We start from the raw sequence: 24,536 nt of genomic DNA, 5'->3' as shown, positions 1-24,536 counted from the left end.
CCGTTGGCTGTTTAATAATTTTAAGCTCTTTTAGTTCATTTAATAATGGTTTTATTAATTCATTGCAAACATACTTGCAATTCTAATATTTTGCTATTATAATAATTCATGTAATTTTTAGCAAAATATTTTACTTGGTAATTAATAATTCATAGAATTTGTCATTTTTAGCAAATTTTTTACTTGGTAATTAATAATTCATAGAATTTGTCATTTTTAGCAAAATTTTTTACTTGGTAATTAATAATTCATAGAATTTGTCATTTTTAGCAAAATTTTTTACTTGGTAATTAATAATTCATAGAATTTGTCATTTTTAGCAAAATCTTTTACTTGGTAATTAAAAATTTATTTGATTAATACACTGCATTCTTTCTCAATCTAGCGTCCAGTTGGAAACTGACTGCTACCGTCCGGTACTGACTGCTACCGTAATAAATATTAATATACTAATTTTATCTTTACAACTAATTTTTAATCCTTAGAGTATCGTATTTTATATTTTTAGAGCATCGTATTTTTCCAATATAATCTATTCTAGTAATACTCTTTTCCCAGATTAATAGATTTGAGAGATCTTCTATATTCCATATTCATACAATGAGCAGCTTTTTAATGGCGTCCTATGGAAATACAACTTATTTGAAAGAAAAAAATAACACAAATAATGCAGTAAATACAATAAAATAATACTAAAAAAATCTAGTAAAACTATCTCTCAATAATAGGACCGTGAGAAGTTTACGGTCGTATTCTAATCCAAAAAAAGTTTTATATCCGTTTCATTTCAGAAGACTTTCAAATGGTATCCGAGAATTTTTTTTTCTTTGTATTTCCTATTTGATTTTTTTTTACACGTAATAAAAAGGAAGGCTTCAATTTGAAATTTGCTTTCTTTTTATCCTAAAATAGCTTCTGTCATTAGTTTTGAATAAATTCATGGCGTTCTGCATCAGTTGTTATAAATAGTAGTAATAAAAATTTGCATTTTATTTTATTTCTTTTCATTTCTTCCCCTTTGTATAGCTACATATATTTTGAAAAAATGTTTGATTTCTTTATTCTCAAGATATTTCCATAAAAAATTATGCAGAAATTTCTCACATTTTTCTTCAAATATATAGATAATAGCATATAAAACCGTTAGCCGCTTAACTATGATAATCTACTCATTTATCAAATTACGCCATTTTGAATTTATTATCTAAAATAAAATCATTCATAGACATTTCAACTTTAAATAAAATGCTTTTAATCTATGAACATCTCAAATATTCTATGAATTCTTATTTAAAGACAATACTAATAGCAATACTAAAGACAATACTAAAGGCAATACATTTCCAAATCCGAGACATTTGATTAGATAGCATTGATAACTAGCTATACATTCAAATAATTAAATATTCATTAAAATTTTTATTATATGTGACTACATTTAGGATATAAAATTTCGAAAAACTATTAAATTGCAATATTTTTGAATTTTTGCATATAATAAATTTTAAAAAACATCAAAAAAAATTTTTGGAAAATTTAAAAAAGAAGTTATTTTTAATTATATAGAGATATAAAGTAAAACATTTTTATTTTAAAAGTTTATAAAATGGTTTTCTCAAAACCTGAGAGATAGTTTAATAAATACATTTTTTAATTCATGAACTAAATAAAAAAGTTTTCATTTTATCCGCTATTTAAATATTGGTTTTTTTAAAATCACATAAAGGTTTCTATTTTTTCGTTTTGTAAAGCATTAAAATAAATAAAAATTGCATAAAATAAATTAACAACATCAACAGAAGTGTTTAAAAAATTTATAAAATTTTTTTTAACTAAATGAAGATATAAAGTAAAAGCTTTCTTATTTAAATGTTTATAAAATGATTTGCTCTAAACCTTAAAGAATAGCTTAATAAACATATTTTCTAATTCCTGAACTAAAAAAGTAAATCTAATTTTATTCAACTTTTAAATATTGGCTTTCCACTGATAAATCACATAAAATTTACAATTTTTTTTCAAATTGTGAAACATTGAAATAACTTCAGAATATTTTAAAACGAACAAATTGTTCGTTCTCTAGTTTCGAAAATATAGAACATACTGAGAAATGATTATACCGAATTGAAAAAAAAAATATTGTGTTATATTTTAATTTAAGATATTTTTTGTACTTAAAATTCTACCAAAATTTAGAAAAATCGCATTTAAAGATATAAAACAACATTAAAACATGTATTAAGCAAATACAAAAACCAATATAACTTCCTAAAGATTAAGCTTAGAAACGAAATTCAAACAGTCTAATAACGAAGAATATTCAGAAATTAATATTGATATTTTGAAAAAAAAAGATATCTTTTCAACTTATTCATCTACTTTAATATAAATACAAGAAACGACAGCTTCTCAAATTGATAAAAAGTTATTGCATGCTGTCTTTCGGGCCTTTTTGCACACTGAATTTTAAATGATTTCACATGTATTTTCCTGAGCATGTTGAGCAGAGTTTTATACATGCATACTAAAAGCAATAATTAACCCTAATTATTCAAAAAAATATTTTCTTGTCAAATAATATAGCAAATATTTGCTCATAAATTAAATTGCATATGCGAATAAATTAATCAGATTAATCTGTAACATTAATGGCATTTTTACGTGAGACAAATAAATTTATTTTTAAAAAATTGTTCACTAAGGACAAAAAAATAGAAGCGCTTTCATAAACGGACATTTTGCTAGATCGCAATCAATTCATTAAGGGTTCGGCCAAAATCTTAAGACATCTAAATTGAGACCTCAATTGACAGGTTATATTAATAAAAAGATTTATTTTAAAGTGCAAAAATCTATCATCAAACCATGTTTCTTAACATGTAATTATATTTCGTCTTAAGAACTCAGTGTATGAACAAATTAATATGTATCAGCATTTCGAATAGGCGGAAATAATGAGAACAACAATCTAATTAATGACGTTTTTCGTCTGATATTCCAGAATAATTATTTAATCAATATTTACATAATATTCAATATACAGATCCAAGTTTCGGCAAAAGTCTTCATAAATCATATTTAAAAATTAAACATTCATTTTTGAATATAAGATATTTATAATTTATATCGAAAGTAAATAAACTTTTAATAATACTAATGAATCACTTCAAGGATTTTCTAATTAAAGGATGAAAAATGTTGTAAAAATAAATAATTACATTTCTTTCTAAAAATTATTCATGAAGCTAAAAGTTTAAGCTACTAATTTTCCGGGATTACAAATAATTTTGATAAAGAGGCATATTTATTATCATGTGATAATATGATGTTTTAGTTTGGGGTTTTTGAAGCCCCCAAAAAAATGTGTTAAGAAGTTATTATATATATATATATATATATATATATATATATATATATATATATATATATATATATATATATATATATATATATATATATAAATTTTTTGGAAGTGGAAAGATTTTGGAATGGGGGAGGGGGAGGAAGGGGAGGAAATCCTTTTTTCTAAAAATTAACAATTGCGCAATACAGTAGTCACGTGATCATTCCAAACCAGTTTAAACCAGATTTTCGCAAATAATAATAATAATAAAAAGAATTTGGCACGGAGAAAAAATTTTGGAGCTCGACCGATTTCTGAGAAAAAAAAAAAATCCCCTCATTTTTCTGAATATCAGGGCATGCATAATCTGATAGTCACATGATTGTTTCAAATCGGTTTACATTAATTGAGGACTTAAATTAATTAAGACAAACAATGCCTTAAAAACAATAATGTTTTCACATGATAACTTGAAATTTCCTCAGCAGATTTCAATTTTATATCTTTGTTATTATAAATTTATTTATATTTCCCTATTTTAATAAGATATTTTTCATTAAAATTGGTTTACATAATGTAAATAACGTTTAAATAATCTCTGAAAATTGCGAGCATTAATATGATTAATTTAATCATCTCAATCTGCTTTGATAAACTACATTTTATTATAAAAATATATTATTTAATAGGCATCATATTATTTATTTTGTTTTACAATTTATCAAAAGGATAATAGAAGGGTATAAGAGATTGCAAAAATAATTTTAAAAGCATGAGCGAAAATTGATATTTCTAAAAGGCGATCTATAATGTAGTTACTTTTAAGTTGTGCTAATTACCATCGGTGATCATTGGGTTCGGAGGGTTAACAGATTCTTAAAAAAATGAATTAAATAGTTTGTTATATACAGTTATTTTGCATCTTTATAGTTAATGACACTAGGCTTTAATAGTTCCTTAATAAAATTTCAAATTTTGACTATCATAAGTTTTACTATTTTAGATGTCTTACACCCTTCCAGTCGTTGTGCCATGGATATCTCTAATTTTTTTTTAACTTAATGCATCCAATTATATCATAGGAAAAAGCAGAAGGATTTAAAAATAGGAGTACTTTAAAAAAATATTCGCCATTTCTTGATTCTGTAGCCAAACCGTAATTGTAGGCACAAAATTATTTCAAAAAATTTATAAAAAACAGGCTTTATAATGAAATTTTCTTAACGTGAAAGAATATCCTGCATCTTAATATTTTGATCATCAACAACAGAAAAAAAAATCCAGGAAGAAATACAGTAGGCAAAATGATTATTTGTACACCACTTTTTTTTTAAGTTTTAGAAACATATAAGCAGCTATTTTATTTATTGCGATGTGTGAGCGTGAGTTTGTTGTTTATTTCTAAGTAAACAAAAAAAAATGTTTTGAAATAATTGAAAATAAAATCTAAATCTAACAAACTTGGAAAATTTCTTGCAAAAAGTATATTTGTACACCTATATCTCCAGTAAGTATTACTATCATTTCATGTAATTTTTTACATTATAGTTAATTTCTCGGATAGTTTGTATTTTTTAAACATTGAAGGTTATCTTTTTTAACAGTGAAGCTCACTCGCAGAGAAAAGTTGAGAAATGGCCACGAAATCAAAAGAAGTCTCTTTAGACATGAGAACTCATATTGTTAACCTTAATAAAAGTGGAAAATCTTATCGCGAAATTCGAAAGATGGTTAAGTTACCCTTTACAACTATTAGTTACATCGTAAGAAAATATAAAAATACTGGACGCGTTGAAAATGAACGCAGGCCAGGCGGCACGAGTAAATTAACTTCAAGAAATAAGCGAAGTATTGTTAAAGCAGCTATTAGAAAACCACAAATTTCTGCTCAGAAAATTGCAAATGACCTTCTAGCATCTTCTAACATTAGAGTGACTGCTCAAACAATAAGAAATGTGTTACATAGTGCTGCTTTAAAAGGCAGAACTCCGAGAAAAAAACCAATGATATCTGAAGTAAATAGAAAGAAGTGCCTAGAATTTGCTATGAAGTACAAAGATAAACCGATGGACTTCTAGAAAAAGGTTATTTTTTCAGATGAGAGTAAGTCTGAAATTGTTTCCCCCCCTAGTGTCCGAAAAATCTGGCAAAAAAATAAAACAACCCTTGATAGTAAAAATGTACTTCAGACCCTGAAACATGGTAGTGGAAATGTAATGGTTTGGGGCTGTGTAGCTCATGGCGCTGTTGGAAAATTACACTTTATTGACACAAAAATGACAGCTTTAGGTTACATTGATGTGTTGCGGCATAACTTATTAGACAGTGCTGAAAAATTGGGTATCGGTGACACTTTCTTATTCCAACAAGATAACGATCCCAAACACACTGCGATAGTTACTATAACATGGTTGCTTTATAATGCGCTAAGACGCCTTGAAACTCCACCACAATCCCCGGATATAAATCCAATAGAAAATTTGTGGATGCTATTGGATGCTCAAGTTCGAAAAAAAAATATTACAAGTAAAAATAGTTTGAAAGAAGCACTCATGGAAGCTTGAGAAGAAATAGATCAAGAAACCACCAAAAAGTTAATTGAATCAATGCCAAGACGTTTTGAAGCAATTGCAAAAGCCAATGGAATGCATACAAAGTATTAAATTTCTATAAAATAATTATAATTATGTTTAAAATTTGTCACTAAGTAAGTGTACAAATACTCTTTTTGTATAGTTTTTATAAAGTTTTATACATTAGTCAACTAAAGTTTATGTGATTGTTTTTTTGTTGATATTTTTTTATTATTTTACCTCACTGGAATATATTTCTGCAATTTTAACTTAGTTACCTTATTTTATTTTGCTATAATATTCCAAAATTGAAGTGTACAAATAAACATTTTGTCAACTGTATGAGTTGCTAAAAAAAGGATTTGAGTTTCACTTTAATAATAAAATGTATGTTATAAAATATACCTAAAGTATATTTTAAAAATAAAAATGGGGGAAATTCATACGCCAAAAAATTGCTATCTGTGAAAAGATAATTTTTGAAATTTTTAAGTTGATGACTAATATGTACACGCATGCATATACAAATAAATGAACATTCATCTTTTCATTAGTACAGATGGATATGTACCCTAAATTTAGCAAAAAGAAAAGGGATTCAGTCCCTCTAAAAAAAGGGAACTTAAAAACATTCTTATAATCAAAGTTATAATATGCAATTTATAAGAAAATCTTTTAATCTGAGAATTAAAAGATAAGATATTTCCAGGTCGTTGTCTTAAACACCAGGCTAAATATACTTTAAACTATAACTTGGTCTTACAAGTTATTTATCTGACAGAAATTCTAGATAAATATTCTTTTTAAAAAATAACTACATATTGTTCAAAAAATGAAAGTTGTTTGGTATTAAACATTTGATTCAATACAATTATCCATATAAACAAATGATTTTATAAACATTTTATTAAGATGTGGACTTGCTATTGTATTTAAAATCGTTTGCTATGAGTTTTATATAGATTTCACTAAGATGTGGACTTGCTATTGTATTTAAAGTCGTTTGCTATGAATTGTATATAGATTTTATTAAGATGTGGACTTGCTATTGTATTTAAAATCGTTTGCTATGAATTGTATATAGATTTTACTAAGATGTGGACTTGCTATTGTATTTAAAGTCGTTTGCTATGAATTGTATATAGATTTTATTAAGATGTGGACTTGCTATGGTATTTAAAATCGTTTGCTATGAATTGTATATAGATTTTATAAAGATGTGCACTTGCTATTGTATTTAAAGTCGTTTGCTATGAATTGTATATAGATTTTATTAAGATGTGGACTTGCTATTGTATTTAAAATCGTTTGCTATAAGTTTTATATAGATTTTATTAAGATGTAGACTTGCTATTGTATTTAAAATCGTTTGTTATCAATTGTATATAGATTTTATTAAGATGTGGACTTGCTATTGTATTTAAAATCGTTTGTTATTAATTGTATAGGCGCAAATTTTCAAAATTCGTCCATCTTTAAATCACAAATTTATATAACAAATATATAAAATATAAAATGGTTTCTTAACAACAAATGCATCAAAATTTGAGAGAAAAACAATTCAATATTACCATATTAAAATGCTACGAGGCTGTCTTTTTAATAAGTACTGTTTTGAAATTCGATCATTGCAGTGTTACGGCTGTCATTCCGCTCATGCATGTTGACTGGCCACAGACACCATTTCGACCATGTTTATATCTGCTTGTGAGTATTTAAAATACTTCAGTCAAATGATAATCCATACTATGAAATCATTCATCATTCATTTTTTTTAATGCAATCATCTATCATTCATTTTTTTTAATGCAAAAGATCTGAAAGCGGTTGATGAATGGTAAGAAAATAGAGGAGAATATATTCAGGTGATCGTACAAATGTGCATGTTGAGGATAGAAACAAGTGACGTTCTTTCATTATTAAAAACTTGTTTCAGAAAGTGAATGGAAAAGTTAGAGAGACTAAATGCTTTTAAATTCTAAGTTTATCTATTATCTTATAATTTAATGAGTTTTTTACCCTATCATCACTTGTTGTTACATTTTAAAAAGTACCTGAATTACTTTAAAATGACCTGTTGCAATGGTTATCCAATCTTACGGAATATTTCTGAATCCAAAAAGTGTTTCTAGAAGTACCGAATTCCTTAATATTGGTGTAAAAAATGTTGAAAAGTAAATTTGATTATAGGTTTTCATATAAAAATGAAATTGATTTAAAAAAGTAAAATTATGTATTTTAAATTTATAAATGGTTTTTAAGCAAAAAATAAGCCTTATATTAATGACAAATAAATTAATTTAAAGGAATGATTTTGCTGTTGCAATTAAACTAGTTTGCTATGAAATGAGGAAAAATAAAATTACAGCTTTTACTCGGATCTTTATACAATTTACAAAATTATAAAAGATAAAATGTTTTCTAACAACAAATTAAAAAAAAAAGTAAAGCAATACAATGTTGCAATGTTAAATTGATATTTATCTTTAAAACTGTTTTAATGAATTGATTTTATGGTTGTTGTTAAAACCATTCGCTGTCTTTTTGAAAATGAATAAATTGTTCGAAACACATAAATAAATAACTAAAAACTATAAGCAATTTGTTAGAGCATTTCATATTTGATACTACTATGAGACATGAAATGATTTTAACTTTAAAAGAAAACAAGCATAATTTGCCATACTGAATATCTATTAGCTTAATAAATGAATAGAGCTAATAATAATAAGTAGCTATGTTTTAATTTGAAAATAGTATCTTTTTCATGGAGATTACTTTTTATTTTATTACACATCGCAAAAAAAAAAAAAAAAGACTTTACAATTTGTTGAATACTGATAAATCTTATTGAGGTTTAATCAAATTTCAGTGCCATTTTGTTATATTCTTACAGCTAAAATTCCCATTGCTTTCATCTTTCACAATTACATATGGAAATATTTATATTGTATCACTCCTGAAAGCAAAAGACAACAACTAATAAAATAATTTTTTTGAATATACTGCTCTCATATGTTTCTGTTATCCGCATTGCTTATTTTGTACACTGTTACATCAAACGATGCAATGAGCGATAAAAACAGGATCGTGACGCTTCATTGTCCTTTATTAGTTCATCAACTGCAAAAGCGTAAATAATAACAATTCAGCTCGTACTCTGACCTTCACCAGTTTGAAAGTGAATGTTGACGCATAAATACTTCTTATGACGCAAATGGATTATTATTTTTATTTTTATTTGTGCCATGATAATGTTTATAGACTGACATTATATTCGATAAGTTGCGAGATGTGACATGCGTGAAAAAAAAAATTTTTAGAACTCTTTACAAGACTGTTGAACCTGTAGCTACCAGATTTGGTTCGGTGTTACTTCTTATTAATTAGGAAGAATCTTCTCCCCAAAGCTTTCTTGCATACTCCCTAATAAAAGTGTTATACTTCTCTTCAGCATAAAATTATGGAACTTGGGTAACTCCACGAATATGCGTGTGCTTGTCGGCGTCCTGGCATAGGAGTAGCGCGTCTTCCCCTTGAATTGGGCGTTCTGGGTTCGGGTCCCGGTTCGGGCATGGTTGGTCTCTTCCTTGTGGTCTCTCTGTGAGGTGCGTGAATGAACCCCCTGTAATAAGGGTTGTGCAAGCGAGTGTGTGTGTGCTATCTTCATTTGAGCTAGAGGTCAGACTTCTGCCCTCGGGTGCTCAGGGGTCTTTACCCTCAGAAGCTACTGCGCAAAAATTTGGCTTAAATAGTCACACGACCAAAAAAAAAAAAAAATGCGTGTGCTTGTTTATCTGCGTGTTCGGGCATGTGTGTATTTGTCTGTCTGGGCATCTATGAGTATGCGTGTGTGTATTAGCTCTGCACTTAGAAGGCTGTTTCTTCAAAATGTTTTCAGTGATGGTCCTGGCTTTTTTTATTGTTGATGATCATGATTTCCATCAAGCGTACGCACACATGCGCGCGCACATACACACAGAGTTTGTTTAGTTATATTAACGTCCCGCTGTAAAGCAACACTAGGGCTATTTAGGAACGGACCTCGTAATTTCGAACCGCGGTCAGATGACGAGGACGATACCTGAGCTGGCACCCCCCTCTCCACACCACACTACACCAGTGGGAGGACGTTTGGCCTGACGGATTTAGCGTGCAACAGACCCCCTTACACGACGGTTCTTCGGTGGAATCGGGTCTCGAACCTGAAACCTAACGGCTCACGAGCCAAGACCTTACAACCAGGCCACCGCGGTGTATGTATACAGAGAGAGAGAGAGAGAGAACCAAAAGGAGTGGTCTTCCCGAACTTTCTCGCATATTCTCTAATAAATGTACTTGCGTATTTTAACCGTATACCATTTGCGAACAACAATTAAGAAAGAGCGTGTTAAGCCGTGATCTTCGGTGATTTCAATCTGTAGTTACTGGTTGACAGGGAATTGATACAAAAGTACCAGAAAACCGAAAGTGTATTTTAGAAACCTTTTTCTTTTGACCAATCAAAGATAAAATTTGACACAGAATCACATTTGTAGTCACAAAATCACATACAACTTTCATATATTTATTTAAATCAATTCGTTTTTGTGTTATCGTATTTATATGCTTATGAAAGTAAAAGGCCGACAGATAATCAGTCTCTTGATGAGTTATATGAATACGTAAAATTTAGATGTCAAATCTGTGCATCAAAATCTCCTTTCGTTTTTAGTAATCGGAAAGCCAGGAAACATCTTTTTCTGAATGAATTTAATTCAAAATTTGAAAGAAATATATGAATTTGGTGTAAAATCCATATGCCAATTTTTATTGTCCAACTGCAAGCGCTTTTGAGATCATGTTTCCAGAAAGACAAACATAACCCCAAATATATGTTTTCCGAACAGGGAGGGTGAAGTAGGGAGATTTTCCAAAATATCGCGGTCGAAGTTTTCAATAATTCCAAAGTTTTCTTTTTTATATTTTTGTATGTGAGAAAGAACAAAAACAATGGGCTGTACACAAGAATAAGTACAGAGAATTAGAAATTTAACTCTAATAATTGATCACTAAAAGAATATTTCATGCTGTACGTCCTTCATTTTTATATGTGCATTTCTTATTACTTGAACATGAATGGAATTTTGTTTAATCCATTTTCTGTGTGTTCGTTTTTACTATTGGTTTCAGGGTTTACATTCCGACAGTTGTAAGGTCTCTTTTATCGGTTACCATTCTTTATGTTGCATCGTTTTCTTTGAATTATTTCCCCCATGCCTACGAAAGTCTGTGTATGTAATTTGATTTCATACAGTTAATAAGTTTTAATTTCAAATGCATCCTAACAGGGAGAATTATATAAATATGTATTTGTCTTTTTTTTATTAAAAAAGAAACTTGTTTGTAATAAAAAATTAAAGATCGATTTATTCAAAATATGTGCTTTTAGAAACTAACATCTGCCTTTCCGGACAACAAACGAATTTCGCGAATAAAATGTATGTTTGCTTAGATCAAATCCATTAATCAAGCCAATTTTTGATACACTCAAGGGAAATGAACTTCCCTCTAGAGGAACATCTGATGAATACAAGACTGAGAGCAACGCATATCAGTGAAATGATTCTAAAGTTTTTTTCAGTGGTCTTGCAATATGTGACAGATCATCTTCGGGTAAAATAAAAACAAACATGTCTTTTTTTTTTTTTTTTTTTTGCTGTATTCAAGGAATTTTCGAATAGACAAATTCGTAAGATTCAGGTGAATTACCTGTGAAAGCAGATGTCAAATGAAGTAACACATCAAGGCAATGATCTAAAATCTTGAAGAAAGAATGTTTCACATCTTATAGTTAAAAGAGAATATGAATGTAGAATTATTCGCAAGATATTTCATCACTAAAATTCAAAAATTCTTAATGGTTTCATCAAGTAATGCTTCCAAATCTAAACCTTAGATTTTGTTTGGTGATTCTCCATGCTCATTGTCATTTGCATTGAAATTAACATTTTAAAATCACTGAAACCACTGTCTCATACAATTTGCAAAAAGTTGTAAGCTACGTAGAACGTTCGCCATAAGCATTCAATAGTAACCTATGTGTTTCAGCTGCAATTTTTTTAATGATGAAACTATGTAATATAAATCCCACCAAACACTGCTTGTTTTTCATAAAACTCAACGGTTTTTAAGCACATCAAATAATTCAGAGACTTTTTATTTGGAGTATTCAAAGTTTTATATAATGATGATAAAATAATTTTTTTATCAAAATTATCGAATCATGAATGTCGACCCGGAAGAGATGGAACAACTCCGACGCAATTATCAAAATAATAGAAGTCTAGGTAAAAACCACAGAAATGCTCCAAACAGTTGAATTTCGATCATTTTTCCAATTGATTTTAGTTTTTAATTAGTGCTAGGAAGTTTCTTCCATGTGATTATTAAAACATTCTAATTTTTTTTATAGAATTGGTTTCATTGCTTCACGAGTTTACTGATAAGTTTTTATTCCCACATATTTGATAAAACGAATTATTTTTTATTTTATGGTACAATAATAAAAGTGGATTTTTAAATTACTATACGAGTTTTTTGTCTTCTTAATATCTCTCTCAATTTGTTGGTTTAAATATTTTTAATTTCTTATTCGAGTTTTTTTAATTCTTCAGCCGTCTTTGATTTGAATCAAAATCTAATTAAAATCAAAAGTTAATTATCTGAAAATAAAATTACGAAAAAATTAAAATATTGTATTATTATTGGAATCATAGAATTATGGAAAATTTCATAGATTTGTTCATTTTGAAATGAGTAAAAAACCAAAAAAGGTTCAAATGTTATGAAATTTTATCTCTAATATTTCAATCAATTTTAATTTGCAAATTTACATCCAAATGAAGCTTTGCAATGCCTCGCATGACATAGGTGAAAAATAGTTACGATAAATAGATGTTTTATATTGATTATAAAACATTATAGTTATTTTATTGAATATCTCATGCACTCACTTATTTTGGATTTTTTTGTTTTTCAAGCATTTGGAACCAAACTTTGATTCTAAACCATATTGGCAGTCACAAGTTCACATACGATTTTTACGACTTGCTTTAAGTCATTGCGTTAACATACATGGGAAAGTATAGAAAGTGAATCTTTTGATTGATTTGATTTTAAAAAAAATTTAAGAATCTTTATATTAGATACTTGAGAACCAAATTTTGCCTATCTAGCTCTTTATCTTTTGTATTTATCATATTCATTGTACTCGAACAGTCAAATCGACATTCTGAATAGATTTTGTACAAAATTTGAAAGAAATCTATAGACATGGTCTGCAATCTATGCACCAAATGTCTACCTCAAAGCACCTTTGAGTTATCGTGTACATAAACAGATGGACAGACATAATGTTAAAAATGTGTTTTTCGATCTCAGAAAAGTATAGAACGTCGCTTTTCATCCTTTTTTTTTCTTTTATGACCGTTATAATACCTTCTCTATGCTTCGTATAGGAGAAAGTAAAAAAAAATTAACTGGAAATAATATTTTGAAAATATTAAAGCATTGCATTATCATCGGAAATATAAGAAATTTCAGAGTTACTTCATTTTGTAGTGAGTGAAAATTTGATGGCAAAATTTCATCTTTAAAATTTTTAAACAATTTTAATTCCCAAATTCAAAATCAGATGGCGCCTGTCCTGTGGATTTAAAGTTCAATTACAAAGCGATTAACTGAAAATGAAATTTCTAAAATATTAAAATATTATATTATCGTCGGAAACATGGAATTACGCAAAATTTCAGAGGTTATTTCAACATTAATATGGAAATTGATTTCTAAATTTAATTTTTAAAATTTAAACTTTTTTTCGTAACCAGTCGGAGGCTTTTATATAAAATCAAAATTTTATTAAACAAATCAATGAATTGAGAATAAAAAATATCGATTTATTATAATATTAACGAAATCATAAAATTATGCAAAATTGATCAGATTAATTCATTATGAAATTAATAAAAAATTCAATTACAAACTTTCATCGCATCAAAGAATATTTTTTTTATATATAAATATGCAAAAAGATTTTTTTGAAAAAAGAAGAGTTTTTGTCTGAGAATATGAAATAAACGTGCAAAGGAAATAAAAGAAGATAAAATTTAAAACTGAAGTTACAAATAAAAAAAAACATAGGGAAGGAAATATAAGAAACGCTTGCATGTTTCGGCACGAATATCGTGATACTCAGCGCCACCTTCAACAAAATAACCGGATTCGTTTCCATGAAAGGTAAAAATAGCCAGTTTAAAAATGTGTGCCAAACTAATTAAATTAGTTTGCAACCGGAAATAAAAAGGATAAACATGTATGTTTCGATGCACCTGTAACTAGTTGCTCCCAAATAGCAATAAAGTCAGCGAAGAAAACCGAAATATATCATCACTGATTTTATGGAATATATAATAAAATTAGCGATGATAAAAACTTGACGCCGGCTGCTTTGACTTTCAGACATTAATTTACATAATATAGTGGAATGCGATTCGTTTTTTTAAATAAATTAGTTGATCTGTTTAGCTATCAACAGATCTAATGTCAGATAGTCACTAGATATGTGTGATTAATGTCTGCTATAAATCAGAATACGCACCTATGTAATAGATTATAGAAATCTTGAGTTGTTATATTCGATAAGGATGGGAAAGTTTTAGCAGAAATGGCAGAAGGAATGTTATCAAGTTAGTTTAAATCATTAAATCATGGCAATTACTTGACAGAGTCAACTACTTGTATAATGCGCTTCGACAAATCAGATACAACTGAAATTATTCCACCGTTTTTGTGTAGATAATTATAACTTTACTGTTATTTATTGCTCTCCTGAAACAAAATGCCTAGACCACCAGGATATGCATCAGAAAACCTATAATTTAATAAAAGAATTATCATTCATGTCTTTTCATTCTACACTCTATGAATTTTCAATGATTGGACTGTAAAATAACGGAATTTTGAATTTGAAAAGTATAAATTAGAACTTTTTTTATCACACCCATAATTAAAAAGGAAAACAAATTTTTAAAAAAAATATACTTGTTTTAATGGGAGGTAAATTAATAACTATCAATAATTTTAAAAGGGGCAAGATTTATTAACGTATTAAAAGCCGTGGTGAATTTTTTTGTTGTTGTTGAAATTTGCTTGAAAAAATTAGGTTTAAAAGAACTGTTGAATGGCTGCATGTTCTGAGAAAAAGTAAAACAAATAACTAAAGATAGCTTTTTTGGAGTCCAAAAAATGATATATGTTGTTAAAATTCATAGATCTACTCTTTATATAATTTGTTGAACTATTAAAAAAAATTTGTATTTCAAAAGTAGTAATTAAAATTGCATTTGCATGAATAATGAATGAGTATGCGTTTAACTTTGAAATTATCTTTCTACCTTTTTTTATTTATTAGTAATTAGTTTATAGATAACAGTAATTTAAAGTGAAAGCAAGATTTATTGATATTTCTGTTTAAACAACAGGGAAGAAAAATTTTCCATGTAGAAAACGCCCTTAAAATTATGTTTAGATTATTCAAAAAATACGTCCGAATCGGTGACTGAAACGAGATGGAATGATGTCTCCAAAACTTTCTCGTTTATAAATCTTATCCTTGTCCATCTGGCATAAAAATTCTCAACCTTAAGAAAAGCTGTAAACGTCTTGAGTGCTCAAAATTTAATTTTCAGAGTCCTATGCATGAGCTTTTTCTGCTTCATAATAAAGTGAAGAAAGCGAAACGTCGATTTTGAAAGCTATTTTGTCAACTCATTTGAAAACAAAATTTTACACTGAAGTCGATATTAATAACAATAATACTTGCCGAATTTCATTTATAAGTCGTTACCATTTCCAATTATTTTGCCTGCCTGCATGCGAATGCACGCTTCGAGACCCATTGAGTTTAGTTATATTAATGTCCCGTTTTAAAGCAACACTACAGCTATGTTGGGACGGACCTCGTAATTTTGAACCGCGGTCAGATGACGAGGGCAGCACCCAAGCCTCCCCCCTCTCCACACCACACCAGCGGGAGGACGTTTGGACGTGACGGATTCAACGTGCAACAGACCCCCTTACACGACGATTCTTCGGTGGAATCGGGTCACGAACCTTAAACCCTACGGCTCACGAGCCGAGACCTTACCAACAAGCCACCTCGGCCCGTCGACCCTTTGAAGATTGGGCTCAGCATTTGACTAGGATATCCACTTTTTAAATGTTAAAACTAAATGCCGTTTTGTATTTATCATGTTTACTTACTCTCAGAAAGACAGGAAAATGAATATTCGTTCAAAAGCTGATAGAAATCTAGAAATTAGATTTAAATATGACAACTGAAAATACTTCCATCTGTCACAAAACATATTTAAGTTATCGTGTTCACTTACATACAGACATAAACCTAAAAAAGGTACTTAGTGGACTTACGGACTCAAACGAGGAGATTCATTACAATTTTATATTTGAATCTTTTTTTATCACTACAATACTTTGTAAATTTTGTAAGCGAAGTATTAAAAATGCGTACGAATAATTAAAGAATATTTTCGTAAACAGTTTAGCATATGCAATAAAAATTTATTTTTTAAATAAAATTGACAAAATTTTTTAAGTGCTTTGGCAAATTAAAAAAAAAAGTGTTAATGGATTTTCACTTATTTTCATTCATAGATCCAACCCCTCTGGTCCTATTATAAACTATAAACCCTTGAGATGAGTAGGTTATATTAAGTCACATGTTATGATGTCACATATGTTATGTGACATGTTATGGTTCAAAAAACAAATTTTTTTTTATAAATAAACTATTGACAAACTAACAGGTAAGTTTTATTAAAAAGAACTTGCTTTACACCATTCATTTTCATTAGATAAAATAATGCAAATATTGCAGCAATTGTAGTTTAAATATTTAGGCTGGCAATTTTATTAAAGAAGGCTAAAATAAGTGCTAGATTTTTATATATAATATTTCAGGGCTGTTTCATACAGTATTGTTAAATTTTATCCTAAACAAATAGGATATAATATTAAAATATTTTGTAAAACTTGTCAAAATAATATTTTCCCCCAATACTGTTTTTCTACCCTTTTCTCTAATTTTGATAATTTTCTAAAAATACTTTTTTCATTTTTTTTTTGTTTATTTTATTTATTTGATATCGTAACAAGCATTAAAAGAATTGATATATATATACTGCAAAATTTTCAATTTCTGTTTCTTTAAACTTATGTATCAAATCAAAAGACTTATCAAACGTTTATTAGATTCATCAAAACAAAATATCCTAAAAATAAAATAATTGTACATTCCACTAATATGCGGATGGGATACAAAAAAGATCTTTAGTTTAATGCATGGTTACATTTATTACAAATAAAAATTAATTTCACTAGTTGACATTATCTTTATCAGCTTGTTGACAACAGATTTTACAGTAAGATAATAATTTTCAAGTCTTGAAAAATCTATTGAACATGCAGTTTTCTGCAAAATGGTCTCCTTGGTAATGTAATGTATGTTCGAAAATCAAGAATGTCACACTTTCATCACAAAATAATTGATTGAGCTTCCCTTAATAATAAAGACCAGTATCATTTTTCTTTTAGATAAAGTAATATGTCTGAGAATCAAATGCCAGTTTGTTAACATATTTCCTATAGAATCTGTGATATATAATCTGTTTTATTTGCTTTTTAGAGGCTGTTTTGTTCTGCTTTCTAAGGTCGACACACCTTTTGTTCCTCCAAAGTTTATCTTAACGGAAACGCTTCATTGTGATGAATTGAACTGTCTCATGACAATCACTTGCATACTTGGGATTATATTTATAAGACAATTTTCATTGCTATTTGAATCTGAAGTTTCTTTCTTGCCATCAGCCTTTTTATTTTCAACACAAATTGTTTTCTTTGCCATCCTAGTAGATGAATCATCAATATGGGATAGAATTTAAGTTCAACATGAGGGTAACAAGCAGAGTGACATCATGATGGCCCTGGAAGTGAGTGACACAGGCAACCAGGAAGAAAGGAGCAAAGCTGGAAGGCGTTTACGCTATTCGATGTCTGCAGTGTGATGCATGTTTTTTTTTTTATTTCTATAAAAGGCAGCCAGCATTCTTTATTCTTTTTCCATTTATTTAGCTACTTTCTTGTTCTAAGCGTTGTGCACATCCTCAACTCTATGAGCCCTAACTCGCCCGAAATCGTCCCGTTCTCCAGGGGCCTAACTCAGGCTTTTTGGGACGCTTAGATGAATTTAAGGGGTGAAACACCACATGTTCGCTTTAGGGTGTTACAGAGATTGACGAGAAGCTTTTCAAGTCATGCTATGTGTGTGAAGGAAAAAGACACATCAGATAGTAATTAAGGGATGAAGCATTATTTATCAGTAAAAGAAAGCATAAATTCATTGACAGTTCAGTTTAAATAAGTCACTGAATAATAAATAAAATAAATAATAAAGTAAGTCAATAAATAAAATAAGTCACATAAATTTTTCCTTTTATTTCTCTGAAGGAAAAGACAATTCCATTTTGTTTTCGTCCACGAAAATTCGTTCAGGACTTCTCACTTGAATTCTCACACTTGCCAGGCTTATAGGGTTAAACCTTCAATTAAAACTATTTTAGATACAGTAAGCACCAAAATATACAGTACTTAAACTCGCGCATCTGGAGCACGTGGTTACGTTTGTCGACAAGGCATAGCTCCAGTTACACGTGTTCTCAGTAGTGAAAAAGAACTTGTACTGTGCAGTTGTTGTTGGAAATGAATCCCTCAACGGAGGAAAAAGTATTTGCACGTTATTTCCGCTCATAGAGAAATGGTCGTGAAGGTGGACCGACTTTGAAAAAGGTGGCAGAACAATTCCAAGAGAAGTTTAATAAGATGTTTTAATTAATGATCGAGCCATTTCTCCAGTATTTGAGAAGGTTCTGTCGTGCAAGGAACATTCGGATGAATAGACAGTGATATCAACAGGACTGATCGATCAGCCATACCGCTGTAGCATCTCTAGCCAGGCTGCAAGAAAACTTTCCAGAACGAATCATTTCAAGTGGCACTGACTTCCCATACACATCCCATTCTCCCGATCTTACACCACTCGATACCTACTTATGGGGAATGTTCAACTGTGAAAATCTACCAAATCCCTGCATTACATGAGAAAATCATTACTTTTTGAAGGATTCTGCAGCAACCTTTGTTTCTGGATATGTTTGGGAATCTGCGTGAACGATATGAATATTCTCTACAAGGAGGCGGTGCACACTTTGAATGCTTACATTATGTATATTGTGATAAATCAACCCGCTAATAGTGTGTATGCATGGATGTTAGTTCCTTTTGATGAGAAATAAACTTACAGTTGATAGTAATGTAATTTTGTTCATCTTTTCATTTCAGTACTGTATATTTTGGCGATACTGTATTATATCCTTCGTTTATAATCGCCTCTGAGTATCACACTCAAACCCACATGTCTATCATCAGAATAGTTTAGAGAATCAGGTTAAAATATCTAAACCATTGAATAGTAATGATTGCATCACTGTTATCTTAAGTCAACAAAAAAAAAAATCCAAATTTTCCTGTGCGTTTAATTTATGTCACATTTTAAATTTCCAGCCTTAAAATATTTTTTAAAGAAAATACAAGAATGAAGTATACGAAAATGGGATGAATACGAGTTAAATTATGCCTGCTACAACGGATTTTAAATACTAGTTAGCGAGGGAAGTAAATGACGCAGAAGATTTTATCTCATTAACATGTCTTGAATATGACATGCGCTTGTAATTTTAACATTTAAGTGCGTTAGTTATAGAATAGTAAAATTTGAAATGTAACAGAAAAAAATAACTGCTTAACTAACTGATGAGATAAGGTAGCAGCGGATTGTACTATCGTCCGTTTTTAAAAGCAATCTTAACAGCAAAGAAACTTGACCTTATAGTTATTCCTTTTAACAGTGATTTATTTTTGCTGGTATAAAAATATGGAATACTATCTCAATAAATTTATATGAATTTTCCTTCGAAATTTGTGAAGCCTGTGCGTTGAAACATAAAAATTAAATATGTATAAAATTGTCGTTTAAGGTGGCAATGGATTTTAAAATGAAAAAAAAAAAATTGAAAAACACATGAAAGTTTATTTCTATTGTCTCATCACCAAAATGTAAATTTATATTCAACTAAAATAATGTTATAAAATGTATTATGTAATATGTAATGTATAATGTATTATGTAAATGTATTATATAAATGTAAATGCTCTATAAAATAAATATTTGAAGAACCTAGAGTAAAGAAAGTATATTTAATGACTTTTCTCAAAATGATATTGTAATTGATTGAATATCTTTGCATTGGTCTTTATTTTTGAAGAAATTAAACATAATTGATAATGAAGATTTCCGTTAAACTTTAAAAGAAAATGATTTATGCATTTATATTTCGACTTTTTTTTAGATAGTTAAAAGTCAATTTTAGTTTAGAAAAACATAATATTCCTAGAAACATTCATGACGTGTGCATAAAAATATTTCTAAAAAATTAGCATTTAATTGGAATTATAAAATCATACACAGCTATGTTCCAAATCAATTTATAATTGGTTATAGGGAAAAAGTAATTAAAAACATTAAATAATTAAATCGCTTGAAAAATTTTGAAATTTTTAAAAATTATAAATCTTAATTAAAAACAGCAACAACAATATATTTCATACGAAAAGTTTTGAAAAAAATTTGTAGCATTCATATTTAAATACAAATGCAAAAAATATTTCGTAACTCTAAGTGAATAATTCGCAAGTGCCTATTGGAGTCCACCAACCTATTAAAGAATTAAATAAAGATATACGACATTTATTTTAAAAGCAAGTATATAATCAAGTACCTCTAGAATAACAAATTAAATTGAATTAAAATATTCAAAGGAATTTACATAAAATCACTTAATGCGTTCTATTTTCAAGATGTTGTGGAAATTATGTATTAAATTGAAGTGTTTTGTGACTTTATTAAATCCATATTTTTGTGTGCGCATTATCTTTGGTATATAATTAAGAGAAAATTTAATAAAATGAAACAGAGATACAGGAATCAAACTTAAAACATTAGGAAGCTACAGTATTTCCGACTATAGATCGAATATCCTTCGATTTTTGTTCTAATTCAAAGAAAAAACATAGTAATAATAAAAAAAAATCGAATTTCAGATTTTAACAAATCTCTACTTTTTAGACCCTCCCTTAGTCTAAATAACACATATTTGGATTTCTGTCTATCTGTGAATGCTATAATTATAAACGCTAAGATAGACGAAAAAAAATTAAAATATGTACCTGAAATTTGTAGATTTTTTTTATTAAAATTCAAACGAAATCCATTCAAAGGAACACTTTACGTCCAGCAGTCTAAGTTCAAACAAACATGATAGCTATAAAATACAAAAAACTAGATAAATACATTTTTTGATAAAATTTGTACACTGGTTAAACATTTACAATATAAATTCTTATCAAATTTAAATAAAATCTATCAAAGGGACGACCGTGGGTGGATCCTAGCACAGCCCACCTATTGGCGTCTTTTTAAATTCTCGCCAAACGAGTGGCGATAACGTCGCCAATGAGGCAACCTAGACGGATTTTTTTTTTATTTTTTTATTTTATTTTTAATTATTTTTAATTTATTTATTTATTATTTTATTTTTTATTATATTTTATTTTTTTATTTTTTTATTATTATTATTTATTTATTATTTTATTTTTTATTATATTTTATTTTTTTATTTTTTTATTATTATTATTTATTTATTATTTTATTTTTTATTATATTTTATTTATTTATTTATTTATTTATTTATTATTAATATTTATTTATTATTTTATTTTTATTATATTTTATTTATTTATTTATTTATTTATTATTTTATTTTTTTATTATTATTACTTATTTATTTTATTTCATTATTATTATTTATTTATTTTATTATATTTATTTTTTATTATATTTACTTTATTTTATTTATTATTATTTCTGGCCTTCCAGTATCGTTTTTTAATTGAAAAATAATAATAATAACAAATATTCAATTAGTAGTCAACTTGGCGAGATTTCAGATAAAGCGCCAAGAGGTGGGCTCATCTAGGATTTTACCACGACCGTCTTTCGATCGGTACTTTCATATGCATGCAAACGCAAAAACTCAAAAACATGGCAATTTAAATTAAGGATATGTGTATCTCTGTATTATATGTGTATCTCTGTATTATATGTGTATCTCTGAGTAATTCTATGTCAAATTTTGGTTGCAATCAGTCAGATAAAAGCGTGCAAAATACGAACTTTATTTTCGGGCATTTGCTACATACCAGGAATTGAGATGTCAAAATAAATTGCCGAAGATCGCATTTTAGATTCAAGAAAATTTTTTTTTAAACTCACGCCAAAGATCTATATTTAATAATTGTTATTCGCCAATGTCATGTAAAGCATTCGCGGCTTTATCAAAGGTGGGGTGGGGGTCTTGATAGCATCTATATTAAAGGAAAAGCAAGAAAGTTTAGGGGGGGGCATTCCCGTTGGTTTAAATTCGTCTTCCGAATTTCCAAAACGAATGAATCAAACCTCTCATTAATCGAATAATACCAGTAATTAACGTTATATTTGTATAAGATATGGTGATTTTCTTATCACCCATGAAAATTTACGATTCATTAAATCACACATAATTCAAAATAAATATATAGCATTAAGAATTAAAAAGCGTTAAGAAAAAACATTAATTATCAGCATTCATAAATATTAATGCAAATATAGAATTTAGCAATAATCTTAGAGTATTATTCTCTCAATCGAAAATGCAATCTGAACGATTTATTTCATAATGAATTGGAATATCCAAAGAAAATGATCAGGTATTGAAAGTTAGAATGATAAGTTCTTGTCAACAGCTAATAAATCAGTTTTATTGAAAGGTATGTGTTTGAAATGAGTGTCTGATGGTTTTTACTGATGATATGTTATATTCTTTTTAATCAGGTGTTTAAATACATAACACGGTTTTCGCATATGTTAATTTTTCAATGTGGGATATTTTTTCACCCAACTTGCATTGATAACATACGTATCCTAGTCTCAACACGACTGTCAAGATAATTATTGATTCAGTCTAAAGATGAGTAAGTTAATATTTTAACTGCAAAGCATTTAACTTCAAGCATTAAAGTGTTGATAATACCACCTCTCATTACTCACATAATAATTACTGATTTAATCGTAAAAAAATATTTATGTGGATTATATTGTAAAATTGGATGAATTATTATTATTGAAAGTAAATAAAAAATGTTGAAAAAATATTATGACTGCTTGCAGTTTTTGAGGTATTAGCAAATAATGATCTAGTTTAAAATGAATATTCAACTCATTTTATTATAAGATTAATGAGTTTTTAGATGTTGATTTAAAATTATCATTAATAAATGCTAACGATTTGATAGATATCATTTTAAAAAAAAATAAAAACTGTCTTATCTATAAGTAGAAATAGAGACATCAACATATTCGATATCATAATCTAGAATTTTTCATAAAAAAAATTAAAATTCGTTTTATAAATGATGTCTAATTGTTGGTGTATAGTAAAGATAAGTTTTAAAGATATATTTTGAATTCAAATGCTTGATTTTATTTGTAAAATGGCTAAATGTATTACATCAATATTCATGAAACGTTCAACTAGCGAAAAGATAATAGTTTATATCAGCTGTGAATCACGATAAGTTTCAGATTATTTTAGTTATTTATGCTACATGTTTTGTACTAATTAAACATGAAATTATTAACAAGCATTTCAAGGACATTTTTCTTAGAAAAGAGCTGCGAGCGGTTTTTAGCTAAGAGCTATTTTTGGTAAAAATGCTTCGATTATGATTATCTTTGGAAAGATTTTTTTTTGAAGTGTAAACAGCTTGAATTATTTTATATAATAAACAAAAATTTATAACTATTTTTAGTAGACTTTTAATTTATCGAACTTTGATAAAAAAATGGAATAATTTAGAAGTCGGGTTTGACGAAAATAGTCAACCATTTTTAGAGACTGGTCAGTCTCTAAAAATGGTTGTTTTGCACGGGTTTGACAGATTTGAATTAATTGTCACGCATGTTTCACGTTTTATTTACCAGTAAATAGCTCAGATTAACCAGCTAGATTGGTCTCTCAAAAACTTCCTCGCATACACTGTTTTTACTGAACCTTTTATGTGAACCTTGGCGAGTATTTTGGCGATAAATACCTGACAGGAGGTGAAAAATATCCAAAAATCTAGTTTTGTTTCAGAAACATTGTTCGCAACCAATTGAAATAAAAAATGTAACATAAAATTGTATTTGCAGTTACAAATTCGCAGACCAAATTTGACATATCTAAATCATTGCATTTTTCAGTTTACATGTTTCTGAACGAACAGACCGACAAACAATCAGTCTCTTGGATTTAGCTCAAAATTTGATAAGTGTCTACAATACGGATATTAAATTTGTATACCGAATTTTA

Source organism: Argiope bruennichi, chromosome 5, assembly GCF_947563725.1.
Source record: "Argiope bruennichi chromosome 5, qqArgBrue1.1, whole genome shotgun sequence".
Classification (NCBI taxonomy): Eukaryota; Metazoa; Arthropoda; class Arachnida; order Araneae; family Araneidae; genus Argiope; species Argiope bruennichi.
This window is presented reverse-complemented; position numbering follows the sequence as displayed.